At 38.2% G+C, this 19,958-nt stretch overlaps 2 non-coding genes across 2 annotated transcripts; both read left to right on the top strand.

The window, feature by feature from the left end:
- The first annotated feature begins 2,579 nt into the window (after nt 1–2,579).
- On the top strand, nt 2,580–2,698 carry LOC145677881 (5S ribosomal RNA). The gene has a single exon (XR_014130075.1). It is a non-coding gene; the product is annotated as a 5S ribosomal RNA (ribosomal RNA).
- A 13,054-nt stretch (nt 2,699–15,752) lies between these two features.
- Nucleotides 15,753–15,871, top strand: LOC145677880 (5S ribosomal RNA). The gene has a single exon (XR_014130074.1). It is a non-coding gene; the product is annotated as a 5S ribosomal RNA (ribosomal RNA).
- The last annotated feature ends 4,087 nt before the right edge of the window (nt 15,872–19,958 follow it).

Raw genomic sequence — 19,958 nt, 5'->3', positions numbered from 1 at the left:
ACCTACACATGAAGAGGGCTCCCGAGGTTTCCTTTTCCAATAGGATGGAGCTCCACCACACTTGCAGAATGACGAGAAGTTATGTTAATAAATATATCCCAGAGTGTTTCGTAACTCGCCCTTGGTCCTAATGATGAAGCGTTCTTCAGATGGCCCCGATGTCTCCACACATGATACTATGCGACTTCTTTTCACGAGGCTCTCAAAGATCACGTTTGTGTCCTAACATTCTCTGCAGATATGACACAGCTGCGATAGCGGATCACAGAAGCCTTTCCTCTCCTTACAAGAGACGTGTTCATTCGAGCATGGGAGTAATTCGACTATCGATCAAATATCTCCCGTGTCACGATAGTAGTCACTTTCAATTCTTCTAACGAAGGTAAGAAAAAATGCTATACAAACTTCCTTTCGGTATATAAAGGATTAGGGGCCCAGAGAATATTTTCTTTCAAGAGGATACATTCTTTTTCGAACACCCTGTATATAGATCCTCTAATTATAACTGCAAACAAAATGTTGATTTTGCAATTGCTTCCATGAGAGAAAATTCTGTGCACTTTCTTTCTGAAGGGCCGGGCCTAAACGTTTTCCTTAATCATTAAATTTAGTAGTTATCTACAATTACATAGTTTTCCATTGTTCTCAAAATAAAGATTTTTCTCTATGAATTGTTGAATGTTGCTAGGGATATTGAAGTAATTCTTTTTAGTGTTTTTTTCTTTACAATAATGTACTGAACGCCTGCATTAAGGAAGTTCGTGTGTCCATCTTGCAAAATGTTTCGTCTTTTTTCATGCCCACTAAGATAAATATTCATTTTGCTCTTTTCTCCGTATGCAAACCACATTTCTTAAAGGCAACATTTTCATACAAATGTAGTACTAAAAACTTCTAATTGGCAACATCTGGGCTGCGAAGAGGAAAAAGAAAGAAATCTCGTACGTATTCGCGCGCAATTCGGAATTAGCCAATGAAAAGCACAAAAGCGGCCACCATCTCTCTCTCTTTCTTATTAACGGTTTTGTACTTTCTGCAGTTCTATCAGTGCTGCTAACCTCTTACTATATCATTGAATATGTATGTTATATATATATATATATATATATATATATATATATATATATATATATATATATATATATATATATATATATATATATATATTTTACAAAAAATCATACTACTACGGAATAATATTAAATGCCTGTAAACCCTCATTTCTGTTTGCACTTTCTGTTACACTACCTTCCCCGAACTTCTTTCAAGTTATTAAGTGCAGAACGGGGAGTTATACATATTTACTTGCGCTTTCACAATATCTGCACATTGTGTAATAATAGGAGACGTATAAAATAAAACTATATACTAATACGTATATATATATATATATATATATATATATATATATATATATATATATATATATATATATATATATATATATATATACAGTACACATTCCACTATCCGAGGCTTTCCTTTTCTTTTCTTGCTGACGATAAATTACGCTCTTAGAAATGTTGTCTGAAAACAATAAGAATATGTGCAAAAAATACAATCAGAGGTAGAGGTCTTTAACAGGAACTAAGCAAGGGAGTTGAAAAATTTTTTATGCATGTAAAAAATATAGACATGAACCAACTTGTGAAATAAAAAGACCAGAAAACTACTCTTTCTAAATTATGTGTAAACTTTTTACCGAAAACGAAAGTTGCACGAAAGACTTTTTGTCCCTTTTTTGGCCTCCGGTGCTTGGGGTCCCTGGTTCAATCCCAGCTCGTGCCGTGTGAACTTTGTCGTGCATAAAGACCGTGCTCATGGGTTTTCTCGGGTTTCTCCCGTTTCCTCCCACTTTCTTCATTCAGTACTCATCATCACCGTCTCCTTTAGCGTAACCGGTATAAGTATGCGACGTAAATCTAAAGATTTCATTTCATTTCCCTTTTCTGCTCATACTGCTGATTATGCGCGATTATGCCAACATCCAACTCCGCGGATAATCGTGCGATTACTGTATATACAACTAATACAGATACGTAATTACATTATCAGTTACAGTATCGGTTTTTATTTACTAATTTGCCTCACTTTATTTGCATCCCTGCAGTAAATAATTCTTATCGATAATAGTTAAAATGTATATTACATTTTAGTGCTTCACGACTGAATGATCATCTGCCTTACGTTATCTCGCAGCTGAAGAGGATGCTACACTGAAAACTACCTTGCGTTATAAAGGGTAAGTGAAACATATCTTAAAAATATCTTTCATACATTTCATTGTGTACATTAAAGAATGTAAGTTTGCCTTTTTCCTGTAATCAATACTTAATAAAGGATTTATTTTTATTTATTTATATACAATTTCATACGTGGTTCGTGATAGTAAACTCGATAGGACATAGTGGCACTATGAACATCCGAATCACTCATCATTCGAACATTCAAATATTTATTCGAATATTAGTATATTCCAAGTAATGTTAACGACGTTAATATGCTTGCCTTTATAGTTAATAATGTCAATTCTTACTTAAAACATACTTCCTTAACAGGACATTGAAGAAAAGGTAGTTGCCAACGGCCATACCATGCTGAATATACCGGTTCTCGTCCGATCACCGAAGTCAAGCAGCATCGGGCCTGGTCAGTACTTGGATGGGTGACCGCCTGGGAACACCAGGTGCTGTTGGCATCTCTTTTTCAAATTTCATTATCCTTCAAGTACGAAAATACTAGAAACATTAATTTTATAGTACTTTCAAGAGATAATTTATCAACATTATTTCATAGCGATTAATCGATATTCTAAGCGTTATACCCACTATTTCTTACACTAACAGCCTGTTTATTTGCACGGCACATTAAAATAACCTGATTTCCGATCCGTGTGCACCTACTACTATACTTAACACGGAATGTATTACCACTTTTTAAAAGTAAATTATTATGACTAAGTGTAGATCTCCGGCGAGTAAATGCCTTTCGTATACAAGCACGACACATCTCCGCTATGTGCTTTACTTTTTTACTAACAGCATATAGAAATTGGATTTCAAGGTGTTTCTACATAACAGAATGAAGCAAATTTCGTGATTTAACTCTTTCGAATAATGTGTTGGTCCTGACAAGGACCGTTTGAAATGAAAAATCTTGAAGAAGATTTTTACTTAGAGCTTGTGTACTTGGTAACAGCCTTCGTACCCTCACTTACAGCGTGCTTGGCAAGTTCACCAGGCAAAAGAAGGCGCACAGCTGTTTGGATTTCCCGGCTGGTGATAGTTGACCGCTTATTGTAATGGGCCAAACGAGAAGCTTCAGCAGCAATACGCTCGAAGATGTCATTAACAAAGCTGTTCATGATACTCATAGCTTTGCTAGATATGCCAGTGTCAGGATGCACTTGCTTCAAAACTTTGTAGATGTAAATGGCATAGCTCTCCTTCCTCCTCCTCTTCTTCTTCTTATCTCCCTTGGAGATATTCTTTTGGGCTTTACCAGCCTTCTTTGCAGCCTTTCCGCTAGTTTTTGGTGGCATGATGACTCACTCGTTCAGCAAAATTAGATGTGTCCGCCGATTTATCGACTTCATTTAAATTACAGTACGTGTTTCAATTCGCGCCAACTGCCTTGCTTTTCATTTGATGCACTCGGGTGCACGCTTGAAGTAGTAACAAAACTGACTTGATTCATGGGAGGCCGCAATTTTTCCTCTCATCTTATTACGAAAGAATATTGAACAATGTCTGGTCGCGGCAAAGGTGGAAAAGTCAAGGGAAAGAGCAAGTCCCGCTCCAGCAGGGCTGGCCTTCAATTCCCAGTAGGCAGAATCCATCGTCTTTTGCGAAAGGGTAACTATGCCGAACGAGTTGGTGCTGGCGCTCCCGTGTATTTGGCTGCAGTCATGGAATACCTGGCAGCTGAAGTTCTTGAGTTGGCAGGCAACGCTGCTCGTGACAACAAGAAGACTAGGATTATTCCACGTCATCTGCAGTTAGCTATCCGTAACGACGAGGAATTAAACAAGTTGTTGTCTGGAGTTACAATCGCTCAGGGTGGTGTTTTGCCCAACATTCAAGCTGTACTTCTGCCCAAGAAAACTGAGAAGAAGGCATAAATGTAAGACCTATATCTCATACAAATCGGCCCTTATGAGGGCCACAAACCCCTTTATAGAGGAGATTTACGATTGAAATGAATTGTTTTCGATATACAGACTCATCAAAAGTGTCTGAGATAGTTGCTTAGTGTCATTCGAAATTCTCGCTGCTATTCGATTAATTAGTATGTGTAGTCGTCGATCGTAATTGAAGCCCATAGGAAGTCACACTATCTTTAGAATACTCCAAACAGCGATGTGCTTAGTTCCCACTACATTATTAATTATAAGATCATTACCTTTTGTATTGTCGCTAGCTACATTTTTTTGATATTTGCGTACATCGGGCTCATATTACCCAGAGGACAGGACAGTCGAGCCCAGATTCTCAGCAATGGAAGAAAACCTCATACCACATATTCTCATGTACTTCATGCTAGACAAAGGAATTTCCAACATTCTTAAAGCACTCATGTTTCTCTCTTGCGTTGGCTTGGCTGAAATTACTCTGTTCAATATGTTCTCGACATTTATTATTGTTCATTACTATGCCCCAATGACATCATGAACAGAGCGGATCAAAAAACTTTCCTAAATTTCTTTTGCAACATAGTAATGACATTAAATGCACACTTAAGTACGATTTATTCTTTGCAAGGTCGATATTCATATTTGTGTGATATGTGTTATATGTATATGGTTTGTAATACGCAACTACTCTTATTCTCTGATCTCAGAACTCATTTGCTACTGTGCCCAACGAGCGAGCCTAGGTTTCTTGTAACTACTGCCTTTCTTTAGTAAATAATGTGAAGTATACAATGCATTAACCTACATCTCATATTTGTATTACTCTTTATTTTACTAACCCGCTACGAAGTGTCATTAATTTACATGTAAATCACAATAGACACTACCGCAAAAGAAAAAAATCGAACCCAAGACCACGTAAACAAGATAAAGGACAAGATTCAGGTTTCTAACGCATTATTCGCCCCTCACAGCACAGTATAGAAGTTGTATAAGCCTCTATACGTACATCCTACTGTCAGAACAGAAATTCCGACTTGCGTTTCGCATCTCTCATGCTCGCTACTTCCAACAAATCGCCAATTTCCAACCAGAACCCCTTCTCCAGCATTAATACTGCTACATATGAATACGTATACATGAACGTACATAATGTAAAAAAAAACGTATGATTTTCTCAAATTAATCTCTCTACGTCTGTAATTTTGTGTGCATCAAAAGGCTTTAATGTAGTTACACGAATTCTTATAATCTAACAGAAAATCGCACAAAGTAAATCTTTCCCTTTATATAAATTTGTTGGCTCTGAAAAGAGCCGTTTATGCCAATTTTATATCCAAAATAGGAGGAACCCCAACTTAACCTCCGAAACCGTACAGGGTTCTTCCTTGCCTCTTCAAGGCATACACAACATCCATAGCTGTCACTGTCTTCCTCTTGGCGTGTTCTGTGTATGTAACAGCATCTCTGATTACGTTCTCCAGGAATACTTTCAATACTCCTCGGGTCTCTTCATAAATGAGACCAGAGATACGCTTCACACCACCACGGCGAGCAAGACGCCTAATAGCGGGTTTGGTGATACCCTGGATGTTGTCACGAAGAACTTTACGGTGGCGCTTGGCACCTCCTTTGCCAAGACCCTTGCCTCCTTTTCCACGTCCTGTCATTTCGATATGTTACTGCTTCGCTCACCACACACGAGAAATACAAGCCCAAGCAGCCCAAGACTCGTGGTTTTGTTCCTTCGATCATGCAGGGAAAGCACGGAGGAAAAACACAAAACGTGTCTAAGCCAATGAGAACTGTCCTTTTCGACTGACTTTATCCAATGAGAAATAGCTTGATTTAACGGTTTTGCTCTTTATATAACTTGACTTCATTCAGCGCGCAATTATTTGAAACAAGTCGTGACAGTTGCAATGGCACGTACCAAGCAGACAGCTAGGAAATCTACTGGAGGCAAAGCTCCTCGAAAGCAGCTTGCCACCAAAGCTGCAAGAAAGAGTGCTCCAGCTACCGGTGGAGTGAAAAAGCCCCATCGTTACAGGCCTGGTACTGTGGCTCTCCGAGAAATTCGTCGTTACCAGAAGAGCACTGAATTGCTCATCCGCAAGCTGCCCTTCCAACGACTCGTCCGAGAAATTGCACAAGATTTCAAGACAGATCTTCGCTTCCAAAGCTCAGCTGTCATGGCTTTACAGGAGGCAAGTGAAGCTTACCTTGTAGGGCTTTTCGAAGACACCAACTTGTGTGCTATTCACGCAAAGAGAGTCACAATCATGCCTAAGGACATTCAGCTTGCTCGCCGCATCCGTGGGGAACGTGCTTAAGTTTGAAGTTCTGGCACTGAGTTCAAAAACGGTCCTTTTTAGGACCAATACACTACTTAGAGATGCTGTTATCCTAACAAGGATCTTGTCCATACTTGTTATCTTTTTTTTTTAAATTCTCACGCCGTATGTTGCATAGTTAATACATCTACCTTCGTTTTCCTCTCGTTTCGTATATCATCCTATCTTTCAAGTATATTCTTTAGTTTTCCCCTATGTTTACCGATTGATTATCTTCGTTTTATGTGGTCAAGGATTCGATTTTGCCATATGTTGCATAAGTTAACTTCGATTCAACCACTGTTTGCCCTTCTCAACGTTATTAATCTCATAGAACTCGCAGGCGAAATATGTACTTCTTCCAAGGTAGCAAAAGTAATATTTTCTCAGAGGTCGCTGCTGTTGAATGCAAACGTTAAACTAAACTTTCTTTAAGTGTCTGTTTGTACTTAACATCAGTTCAATTGTACACCTACATTTCTGCTGGTGTTACTATTTTTCTTTATAGCAATATTACGAATTATAAGACGGTATCCGTGGTTATTAGCGTGTTCCCTTTTCCTAACACTTTCTCATTACACCAGTATTTCCATCATTCATTAGGCGTAATCACCCGTCTCCTTTATCATAAAAATCATAATAGTACGACGTTAAATTGAAACAGTCTACTTCACTTTCACGAGTTGTAATAAGTTCGAACATTTCTTTCACCCCAGCCTTGAAAAGAGTTGATTTTAGTTTAGTGTCCCTTTCAGCAGCAAGGCTGTTTCAAACGTGGACCTACTTATTAACGTGCAATGCGAAACATTTGAGCTCCCACCGAGAATCGAACCCAGTCAGCCTGCAAAAGTTTTTCTAACAAATGCATTAAGTGCGTTTTCTGTACTGTTTCGCTACTTGAAGATAGGAACAAGGAAAAAGTAAGTGATCACAAATTGACATTACGTAATGTGTTCCCCATTTTTTTTCGAGTACACCATTCTTGACACCCGTGAAAGCTTTCTTTCCCCACCCTCAATTCCCCTCTGTTATAAAGCACTTACATCAAGAAGTGCTTCGGTTAAAAAGAAAACTCAAAGTCCCTTGCGTGTATACTATACATTGCTATGAATGAACATGTGATAATGATAGGAAAAGCACAATTTTACTCTTCTCAAAGTATTTGATGGCTCTAAAAAGAGCCGTTTTAAAATGTCAGATGATTTACTGACACATTTACTTCTTCTTTGGTGCAGCCTTCTTAGCACTTTTCGGTTTTGCTGTAGCCTTCTTTGGCTTCGGGGCCTTTGGCTTCTTGGGAGTTTTTGCCTTCTTCACTTTAGATGGTGATTTCTTAGGTTTGGGAGCAGCAGCCTTTTTCTTTTCACCAGTCTTCTTGGGACGTTTAGCTGCTGGCTTTTTCGCAGGCTTCTTCTCCTTTGATGCTGATCGTTTCGCCTTGGTTGAAGATCCACCTTCAGGCTTCTCCTTCAGCGATGAAGCACTAAGCTTAAACGATCCAGATGCACCTTTTCCCTTGGTCTGAACCAAAGACCCAGAAGCAACTGCACTTCTCAAGTATTTCTTGATAAATGGAGCAAGCTTCTCGGCATCCACTTTGTAGTTCTGAGAGATGTATTTCTTAATAGCTTGCAGTGAACTTCCTCCCCTTTCCTTCAAATTCTTGATGGCGTTGTTCACCATTTCTGATGTTCTTGGATGAGAAGGTGTTGTTTTTGGTTTCTTAGGCTTTGCAGACTTCTTAGGAGAAGCCTGTGCCGGGGCTGCAGGTGCTGATGCCGTATCTGCCATTGCTTTCTGCAATAAACTCAACGATACTGAAGAATGAAATTTTCGCTGGCAGGCAGCGTTGAGTTTGGTTACGGAGCGCGGACCGGATAGAAAGCACTTGCTGAGGCGGGCTGAGGTAAACAGAAGTTCGTAGTTGCCACAACGATAAGTGTGTTTCCTTCTATTTTGATAAACGATTTTTTTCAGGTATTCAATGAATGCACCAGATCCTATTCTTCCTTACTGGCTAGAAGAAACTTTATTCCACATAACTCAAAAGGCATTTGTTTTTATTCGCTTTTCTATTTTATGTTTCAGTCATTGCTAAGTCGGTCACACTACTTTTTCACCCTCCTTGTGCTTATAATTTTCATAATTTAACATGGAAATACTTATCAATAAATAATTATATTACCATGGTAATTAACTTCAATCCTTCCTGTGATTATACGCAAAGTACCATCTTCGTACTGCTTACTATAGTTCAATGAAGGGAATCTATAAAGTAACGCGTGTCGCACACATCTGCCTTGCAAACTCCCTGGCCTACTTCCAATGTATAGACTTTTATTTCAAATCCTGATTTAATTTCATAATTTTCTGTAGATTTTAACATTTTATTACCCAGCTTCTTAATACGAATGACAATCAAGCCTAAATATTTATTCCCTTTAACTTTATTTTTCTTTTTTATTTTGTGCCTTGTTTCATATTTGTTCTTACGTTAGCAATTAACGCACTTACCGTAGTTATGTATGAACAGGTTGTTTCTATATTTATTTTATTCCAAATAAATTAAATATATATACGGATTATTTTATGGTAGTTGATATTTTCTGTTGTTTCCTACGTGAATTGAGGAAACGCACGGACTTTCGCCTAATTCTTGTGCTACTTTCATATGTCTGTATCTGTCGAATGCTGTCGATCTGTCGAAATGTGTATTACTATCTGTCGATTCATCGAGTGAACTGAATTCGTTAACCATTTCACCAGGCGCGCATGCATTTTTTTTTTCTTCTAAGGGATCCAAGCTTCGGGGGGCAAGGTTCCAATACTACAAGCCACTATGTCTATATACTATTATTCTGCATTCGAAAACACGATAAATATTCCACTTACTTTTTCACAAAAACATGATACAGACAGAGTACAGATGAAGTGTAAGATCAGATTTATATTGATGATACATCAATATTTTCCCTGTTAATAACTACATTTAATGAGAAAGTCTGCAAATGTATGTTCACTTAGGAACTTTTGCGAGGAGTCCGCACCCGGTGGACACCCCGTGAGTACGCCTCTGCACTTGACTATACTTCGAATTATACTGCAAACAGTTGTATTTTAGTTTCCCCGTTTAGTTCATCGATATCATTAACACAAAGAAAATAGATGTTATAGATGCGTATTCTCAGTTCTCGCTTTATATCCGGACGTCTGCAAAAATCTACTCCTTTTCTTTCTTTCACGCATCCACCAAACTAACAATGATTTGTATTATAATATTTGCGCATAAAATGTATATCTCATACCTTCCATGTTCTCAAGTATTCATAGACAAAAACGGTTACTTTCTGCGAACAAATTGTCCAAACACAGTGCAAATGTCATCTATAGATTGTCCTGGTTCCGTCTGCGTGTACATAACAATGCGTCATAATCATACATTGCACATTAAGGATATCAATTAATCTTCCCAAATTCCTAGATATGCCTGGCAAAAGTTCCGCGTGTTGTAAGGATATTACATTTGTACTACCGACAAGGTGGTATCTTCCAACATTGAAGTTCAATAAACCCCAAATGTGTCGGATATAGTATTTGATTTCTTGTCTCATTGTTTGCGTCAGAGATGTCTTCTCAAGTTAGGATTTACGATACATACAGGATGAGTTGTATATATTGTTGCTGCCAGCTCTATATTAATCCCATATTTGTAAACGAATAAAAACAGTATTCTAATTATAACAATGTGCTCACAATTAATTTTATTCTTAATTGTTATACGTATTGTTGATTAAAAATGAAAATGTTGCTAAGTGAATTTTATTAATATTTTCTGTTGCGTGATATAGGAAGTGAGTGAAATATTGGAGGAATATAGTGTGCGTAGCAGATGATGTGCAGTGGCTTTGGATCGCCTGTGATAAGGTAAGGCATTTGCTATTTTAATTAACACATTTTATATACTGTAATCCTAATTATTTTTATGTGAATGTGCTTACTACTTGTGTATTCAGTGGGACCGATGTTTTAATATGTATGGTCAAGCAGTGTCGAGCCTGGTCAGTGTGTGGATAGGTGACCATTTTTTGTAAATCGATAACATTTAACTTTGTAAACACGGATGAAGTAGAAGTATATTTATTTTATTTTTTACCTCAAATATGTAGGACACTTCTCCTTTGTACATCAATTATTATTATTAGTTCAACTTGTTTACAAGTTAAATGAAAAGAATAGTCGTTATCGTGTGATGATTGTGCTCATTAGGCTAAAGAAGACTCGTGATAAGAAAGAAAAGAAGAACGGTGCTCAAGTTTCGTCACAGCATATTCTCAAAAATTTACAGGCAAAATTCAGTGTTCTGCATGAAAAGGCATATTTGTACGAAAAAAAAAAAAAATTCTGCAGACGACAGAATTAAATAAAGTAATACACATGTATTTTAGAGTTACTGGTGTAAAATCATTACAAGTGCTTTGCCAGGTGGCCAATAAAAAGCACGAATACTATTTAAGGGAGCCAAAACAGGAGAAAGCTGGGGGCCTGAGCGATAGCAAGAATGTGCGTCCAAAGTGAACAGGAGCGAAGGCGACGCGGGTATACGTATAAGCAAGGGTAGTGGAAACCAGTTAGTTTTCGAGTTTCAATAGCACTTGTCATGCATCCATACTAGTAGCGCCCCGCTTGTAAACATTAAGTACACTATGCAAGAATACACCGCCGGTGGAAAATAGTACCTAATACAGTTATCTTTCATATATACTGACTTATTTTACAGTAGTAACCCAACACTAGTAAACGTAAAATAAAAGTGTATAACTTTATATTTAATTCTATCGCCTGGCTTAGTTTTTCACCTGTAAGATGTACTTATTTAGAGCAAGTTTCTTAACTAGCAAATTAAACCGAGAACCACAGCAACCATATATATATTCTTATGATGTACTTTTCTTTGAGTGGTGTTCTCTGTCTATTCAATAACATTTTCTCAGTTTAATGCTAGCAAAAAACAAAACAAAATCAAAGTGTTTCTATATAAATTTAGTTCACCGTGTTGTAATATCACATGGAATTGAAAAACGAATAGTCGAACCTCTGCTATCTCGATCAAACTTCTCAGGATGATATACTGACTTACCGCAGAAGTTCGACTGAATACGTTTCTCAGTTCCATGGGAGAACCTGGAGAAGCAAAAGCCTGCGCAACGGAAAATACTAAATAAACTTGTAGAGCAGGTCAAGATGTATCATCATGCCAAGTTTCATTCAGATCAGAGAAGTTTGGCTGCAGCCATTTTCATTACAAAGCACAAAATGGATGGTCCCTAACCTCGAGAATCTTCACAATTGTCGACGAGTTGAACTGCACTCATCTGATCAAAATCAAACTTAAAATGGCAGTTCACTTTCAACTGTTAAATAATATGATATGCAGGCTTCTGCTTTCCTAGTTACAGTCTATCCACTGTGGTATGCATATTAGTAGAAATGTGAGAGTGCATATTTATTAAAGATTTGCTTCAAAAAGCGATGAAAGACATAGGCATTCCCGCGGGCGGTGATAACAAGATGCCGGAAAACGAACAAGCAGAAAGAATATGGGCTGAAGAAGTGTAAACGACGACGCGGCGGCCCGTAAAGGTGTTGCCGTCCTATTAAATGAATAATATCAAAAGAAAGAAAAAAAAAGTAAAAAATTTCGCGCTCGTAATCAAGACAGAAAGCAACTAAAGGAAATCTTTGTTTTACGTCCCACGTTATGCCGCTTAGGCTAAAAGAGGCGCTGATTATGAGAAATGATTGAAATGGTGGTGGAATGAAGAAAGTGGGAGGAAACGGAGAGAACCCCGCGGTAACCCACCGCACATAGTTTTTGTCCACCATAAAGTTAACTTGGCGGGGGCTCAAGACAGAAAGACGGTTGGAAAAACAAATAAACGATGTTCCATCCCGTAAAAATGTTGGCGACCTATGAAATCAATATTTTTTCTTAAAGAAAAAAAAAAGAATTAAAAAGAGAAAAAAAGGTCAAAATTTCGCGCTCGCTTCGCTCGCGATCAGCAGAGAAAAGAGGACGTGACGCACCCCTAAAAGTGTTGGCGACCGATTGAATAAATATTGTGGGTAAAAAAAAAAAAAAAAAGTCAAAAATTTCGCGCTCGCTTCGCTCGCGATCAGCACAGAAAGAAGGACGTGACGCGCCCCTAAAGGTGTTGGCAACCGATTCAATACATATTGTCGGTAAAAAAAAAAAAAAAAAAAAACGCTCGCTTCGCTCGCGATCGACATGAAAAAGGCAACGACGTGACGCCCCGTAAAATTGTCGGCGACCTATTCAATCAATATATTCGGTTGAAAAACAAAGTCAAAAGTTTCCCAATCGCTTCCCTGCCGATCGACATAAAAAAAAAGGCAACCCCTTCACCTCTCCTTATGCATTCATCAGTAAACATACAACCATAGATCACAATACCACTCACATCACCTATCAGTTCTCCACGTCCATCAAGATCCAATCATCGCCCTGGCCCTTTATGATGATACACAACATTACATGTTATTGTGTGCATTGCCCCGCGTTACAATACATGACCAAAAAAAAAAGAGAAAAAGAGCTGCACTGCCTTCAGTGTAGACATGTTCGTATTCGTAGAAAATGATTTTAGGTACACGATAGTACAGTAATCTATCTTCACATGCTTCAGATGTGAACGATACCTACACATGAAGAGGGCTCCCGAGGTTTCCTTTTCCAATAGGATGGAGCTCCACCACACTTGCAGAATGACGAGAAGTTATGTTAATAAATATATCCCAGAGTGTTTCGTAACTCGCCCTTGGTCCTAATGATGAAGCGTTCTTCAGATGGCCCCGATGTCTCCACACATGATACTATGCGACTTCTTTTCACGAGGCTCTCAAAGATCACGTTTGTGTCCTAACATTCTCTGCAGATATGACACAGCTGCGATAGCGGATCACAGAAGCCTTTCCTCTCCTTACAAGAGACGTGTTCATTCGAGCATGGGAGTAATTCGACTATCGATCAAATATCTCCCGTGTCACGATAGTAGTCACTTTCAATTCTTCTAACGAAGGTAAGAAAAAATGCTATACAAACTTCCTTTCGGTATATAAAGGATTAGGGGCCCAGAGAATATTTTCTTTCAAGAGGATACATTCTTTTTCGAACACCCTGTATATAGATCCTCTAATTATAACTGCAAACAAAATGTTGATTTTGCAATTGCTTCCATGAGAGAAAATTCTGTGCACTTTCTTTCTGAAGGGCCGGGCCTAAACGTTTTCCTTAATCATTAAATTTAGTAGTTATCTACAATTACATAGTTTTCCATTGTTCTCAAAATAAAGATTTTTCTCTATGAATTGTTGAATGTTGCTAGGGATATTGAAGTAATTCTTTTTAGTGTTTTTTTCTTTACAATAATGTACTGAACGCCTGCATTAAGGAAGTTCGTGTGTCCATCTTGCAAAATGTTTCGTCTTTTTTCATGCCCACTAAGATAAATATTCATTTTGCTCTTTTCTCCGTATGCAAACCACATTTCTTAAAGGCAACATTTTCATACAAATGTAGTACTAAAAACTTCTAATTGGCAACATCTGGGCTGCGAAGAGGAAAAAGAAAGAAATCTCGTACGTATTCGCGCGCAATTCGGAATTAGCCAATGAAAAGCACAAAAGCGGCCACCATCTCTCTCTCTTTCTTATTAACGGTTTTGTACTTTCTGCAGTTCTATCAGTGCTGCTAACCTCTTACTATATCATTGAATATGTATGTTTTTATATATATATATATATATATATATATATATATATATATATATATATATATATATATATATATATATATATATATTTTACAAAAAATCATACTACTACGGAATAATATTAAATGCCTGTAAACCCTCATTTCTGTTTGCACTTTCTGTTACACTACCTTCCCCGAACTTCTTTCAAGTTATTAAGTGCAGAACGGGGAGTTATACATATTTACTTGCGCTTTCACAATATCTGCACATTGTGTAATAATAGGAGACGTATAAAATAAAACTATATACTAATACGTATATATATATATATATATATATATATATATATATATATATATATATATATATATATATATATATATATATACAGTACACATTCCACTATCCGAGGCTTTCCTTTTCTTTTCTTGCTGACGATAAATTACGCTCTTAGAAATGTTGTCTGAAAACAATAAGAATATGTGCAAAAAATACAATCAGAGGTAGAGGTCTTTAACAGGAACTAAGCAAGGGAGTTGAAAAATTTTTTATGCATGTAAAAAATATAGACATGAACCAACTTGTGAAATAAAAAGACCAGAAAACTACTCTTTCTAAATTATGTGTAAACTTTTTACCGAAAACGAAAGTTGCACGAAAGACTTTTTGTCCCTTTTTTGGCCTCCGGTGCTTGGGGTCCCTGGTTCAATCCCAGCTCGTGCCGTGTGAACTTTGTCGTGCATAAAGACCGTGCTCATGGGTTTTCTCGGGTTTCTCCCGTTTCCTCCCACTTTCTTCATTCAGTACTCATCATCACCGTCTCCTTTAGCGTAACCGGTATAAGTATGCGACGTAAATCTAAAGATTTCATTTCATTTCCCTTTTCTGCTCATACTGCTGATTATGCGCGATTATGCCAACATCCAACTCCGCGGATAATCGTGCGATTACTGTATATACAACTAATACAGATACGTAATTACATTATCAGTTACAGTATCGGTTTTTATTTACTAATTTGCCTCACTTTATTTGCATCCCTGCAGTAAATAATTCTTATCGATAATAGTTAAAATGTATATTACATTTTAGTGCTTCACGACTGAATGATCATCTGCCTTACGTTATCTCGCAGCTGAAGAGGATGCTACACTGAAAACTACCTTGCGTTATAAAGGGTAAGTGAAACATATCTTAAAAATATCTTTCATACATTTCATTGTGTACATTAAAGAATGTAAGTTTGCCTTTTTCCTGTAATCAATACTTAATAAAGGATTTATTTTTATTTATTTATATACAATTTCATACGTGGTTCGTGATAGTAAACTCGATAGGACATAGTGGCACTATGAACATCCGAATCACTCATCATTCGAACATTCAAATATTTATTCGAATATTAGTATATTCCAAGTAATGTTAACGACGTTAATATGCTTGCCTTTATAGTTAATAATGTCAATTCTTACTTAAAACATACTTCCTTAACAGGACATTGAAGAAAAGGTAGTTGCCAACGGCCATACCATGCTGAATATACCGGTTCTCGTCCGATCACCGAAGTCAAGCAGCATCGGGCCTGGTCAGTACTTGGATGGGTGACCGCCTGGGAACACCAGGTGCTGTTGGCATCTCTTTTTCAAATTTCATTATCCTTCAAGTACGAAAATACTAGAAACATTAATTTTATAGTACTTTCAAGAGATAATTTATCAACATTATTTCATAGCGATTAATCGATATTCTAAGCGTTATACCCACTATTTCTTACACTAACAGCCTGTTTATTTGCACGGCACATTAAAATAACCTGATTTCCGATCCGTGTGCACCTACTACTATACTTAACACGGAATGTATTACCACTTTTTAAAAGTAAATTATTATGACTAAGTGTAGATCTCCGGCGAGTAAATGCCTTTCGTATACAAGCACGACACATCTCCGCTATGTGCTTTACTTTTTTACTAACAGCATATAGAAATTGGATTTCAAGGTGTTTCTACATAACAGAATGAAGCAAATTTCGTGATTTAACTCTTTCGAATAATGTGTTGGTCCTGACAAGGACCGTTTGAAATGAAAAATCTTGAAGAAGATTTTTACTTAGAGCTTGTGTACTTGGTAACAGCCTTCGTACCCTCACTTACAGCGTGCTTGGCAAGTTCACCAGGCAAAAGAAGGCGCACAGCTGTTTGGATTTCCCGGCTGGTGATAGTTGACCGCTTATTGTAATGGGCCAAACGAGAAGCTTCAGCAGCAATACGCTCGAAGATGTCATTAACAAAGCTGTTCATGATACTCATAGCTTTGCTAGATATGCCAGTGTCAGGATGCACTTGCTTCAAAACTTTGTAGATGTAAATGGCATAGCTCTCCTTCCTCCTCCTCTTCTTCTTCTTATCTCCCTTGGAGATATTCTTTTGGGCTTTACCAGCCTTCTTTGCAGCCTTTCCGCTAGTTTTTGGTGGCATGATGACTCACTCGTTCAGCAAAATTAGATGTGTCCGCCGATTTATCGACTTCATTTAAATTACAGTACGTGTTTCAATTCGCGCCAACTGCCTTGCTTTTCATTTGATGCACTCGGGTGCACGCTTGAAGTAGTAACAAAACTGACTTGATTCATGGGAGGCCGCAATTTTTCCTCTCATCTTATTACGAAAGAATATTGAACAATGTCTGGTCGCGGCAAAGGTGGAAAAGTCAAGGGAAAGAGCAAGTCCCGCTCCAGCAGGGCTGGCCTTCAATTCCCAGTAGGCAGAATCCATCGTCTTTTGCGAAAGGGTAACTATGCCGAACGAGTTGGTGCTGGCGCTCCCGTGTATTTGGCTGCAGTCATGGAATACCTGGCAGCTGAAGTTCTTGAGTTGGCAGGCAACGCTGCTCGTGACAACAAGAAGACTAGGATTATTCCACGTCATCTGCAGTTAGCTATCCGTAACGACGAGGAATTAAACAAGTTGTTGTCTGGAGTTACAATCGCTCAGGGTGGTGTTTTGCCCAACATTCAAGCTGTACTTCTGCCCAAGAAAACTGAGAAGAAGGCATAAATGTAAGACCTATATCTCATACAAATCGGCCCTTATGAGGGCCACAAACCCCTTTATAGAGGAGATTTACGATTGAAATGAATTGTTTTCGATATACAGACTCATCAAAAGTGTCTGAGATAGTTGCTTAGTGTCATTCGAAATTCTCGCTGCTATTCGATTAATTAGTATGTGTAGTCGTCGATCGTAATTGAAGCCCATAGGAAGTCACACTATCTTTAGAATACTCCAAACAGCGATGTGCTTAGTTCCCACTACATTATTAATTATAAGATCATTACCTTTTGTATTGTCGCTAGCTACATTTTTTTGATATTTGCGTACATCGGGCTCATATTACCCAGAGGACAGGACAGTCGAGCCCAGATTCTCAGCAATGGAAGAAAACCTCATACCACATATTCTCATGTACTTCATGCTAGACAAAGGAATTTCCAACATTCTTAAAGCACTCATGTTTCTCTCTTGCGTTGGCTTGGCTGAAATTACTCTGTTCAATATGTTCTCGACATTTATTATTGTTCATTACTATGCCCCAATGACATCATGAACAGAGCGGATCAAAAAACTTTCCTAAATTTCTTTTGCAACATAGTAATGACATTAAATGCACACTTAAGTACGATTTATTCTTTGCAAGGTCGATATTCATATTTGTGTGATATGTGTTATATGTATATGGTTTGTAATACGCAACTACTCTTATTCTCTGATCTCAGAACTCATTTGCTACTGTGCCCAACGAGCGAGCCTAGGTTTCTTGTAACTACTGCCTTTCTTTAGTAAATAATGTGAAGTATACAATGCATTAACCTACATCTCATATTTGTATTACTCTTTATTTTACTAACCCGCTACGAAGTGTCATTAATTTACATGTAAATCACAATAGACACTACCGCAAAAGAAAAAAATCGAACCCAAGACCACGTAAACAAGATAAAGGACAAGATTCAGGTTTCTAACGCATTATTCGCCCCTCACAGCACAGTATAGAAGTTGTATAAGCCTCTATACGTACATCCTACTGTCAGAACAGAAATTCCGACTTGCGTTTCGCATCTCTCATGCTCGCTACTTCCAACAAATCGCCAATTTCCAACCAGAACCCCTTCTCCAGCATTAATACTGCTACATATGAATACGTATACATGAACGTACATAATGTAAAAAAAAACGTATGATTTTCTCAAATTAATCTCTCTACGTCTGTAATTTTGTGTGCATCAAAAGGCTTTAATGTAGTTACACGAATTCTTATAATCTAACAGAAAATCGCACAAAGTAAATCTTTCCCTTTATATAAATTTGTTGGCTCTGAAAAGAGCCGTTTATGCCAATTTTATATCCAAAATAGGAGGAACCCCAACTTAACCTCCGAAACCGTACAGGGTTCTTCCTTGCCTCTTCAAGGCATACACAACATCCATAGCTGTCACTGTCTTCCTCTTGGCGTGTTCTGTGTATGTAACAGCATCTCTGATTACGTTCTCCAGGAATACTTTCAATACTCCTCGGGTCTCTTCATAAATGAGACCAGAGATACGCTTCACACCACCACGGCGAGCAAGACGCCTAATAGCGGGTTTGGTGATACCCTGGATGTTGTCACGAAGAACTTTACGGTGGCGCTTGGCACCTCCTTTGCCAAGACCCTTGCCTCCTTTTCCACGTCCTGTCATTTCGATATGTTACTGCTTCGCTCACCACACACGAGAAATACAAGCCCAAGCAGCCCAAGACTCGTGGTTTTGTTCCTTCGATCATGCAGGGAAAGCACGGAGGAAAAACACAAAACGTGTCTAAGCCAATGAGAACTGTCCTTTTCGACTGACTTTATCCAATGAGAAATAGCTTGATTTAACGGTTTTGCTCTTTATATAACTTGACTTCATTCAGCGCGCAATTATTTGAAACAAGTCGTGACAGTTGCAATGGCACGTACCAAGCAGACAGCTAGGAAATCTACTGGAGGCAAAGCTCCTCGAAAGCAGCTTGCCACCAAAGCTGCAAGAAAGAGTGCTCCAGCTACCGGTGGAGTGAAAAAGCCCCATCGTTACAGGCCTGGTACTGTGGCTCTCCGAGAAATTCGTCGTTACCAGAAGAGCACTGAATTGCTCATCCGCAAGCTGCCCTTCCAACGACTCGTCCGAGAAATTGCACAAGATTTCAAGACAGATCTTCGCTTCCAAAGCTCAGCTGTCATGGCTTTACAGGAGGCAAGTGAAGCTTACCTTGTAGGGCTTTTCGAAGACACCAACTTGTGTGCTATTCACGCAAAGAGAGTCACAATCATGCCTAAGGACATTCAGCTTGCTCGCCGCATCCGTGGGGAACGTGCTTAAGTTTGAAGTTCTGGCACTGAGTTCAAAAACGGTCCTTTTTAGGACCAATACACTACTTAGAGATGCTGTTATCCTAACAAGGATCTTGTCCATACTTGTTATCTTTTTTTTTTAAATTCTCACGCCGTATGTTGCATAGTTAATACATCTACCTTCGTTTTCCTCTCGTTTCGTATATCATCCTATCTTTCAAGTATATTCTTTAGTTTTCCCCTATGTTTACCGATTGATTATCTTCGTTTTATGTGGTCAAGGATTCGATTTTGCCATATGTTGCATAAGTTAACTTCGATTCAACCACTGTTTGCCCTTCTCAACGT

Source organism: Thermobia domestica, unplaced genomic scaffold (assembly GCF_964235325.1).
Source record: "Thermobia domestica unplaced genomic scaffold, izTheDome1.hap1.1 HAP1_SCAFFOLD_1534, whole genome shotgun sequence".
Lineage (NCBI taxonomy): Eukaryota > Metazoa > Arthropoda > Insecta > Zygentoma > Lepismatidae > Thermobia > Thermobia domestica.
Note: the sequence above shows the minus strand (reverse complement) of the source record. Positions and strands in the feature narration are given on the sequence as shown.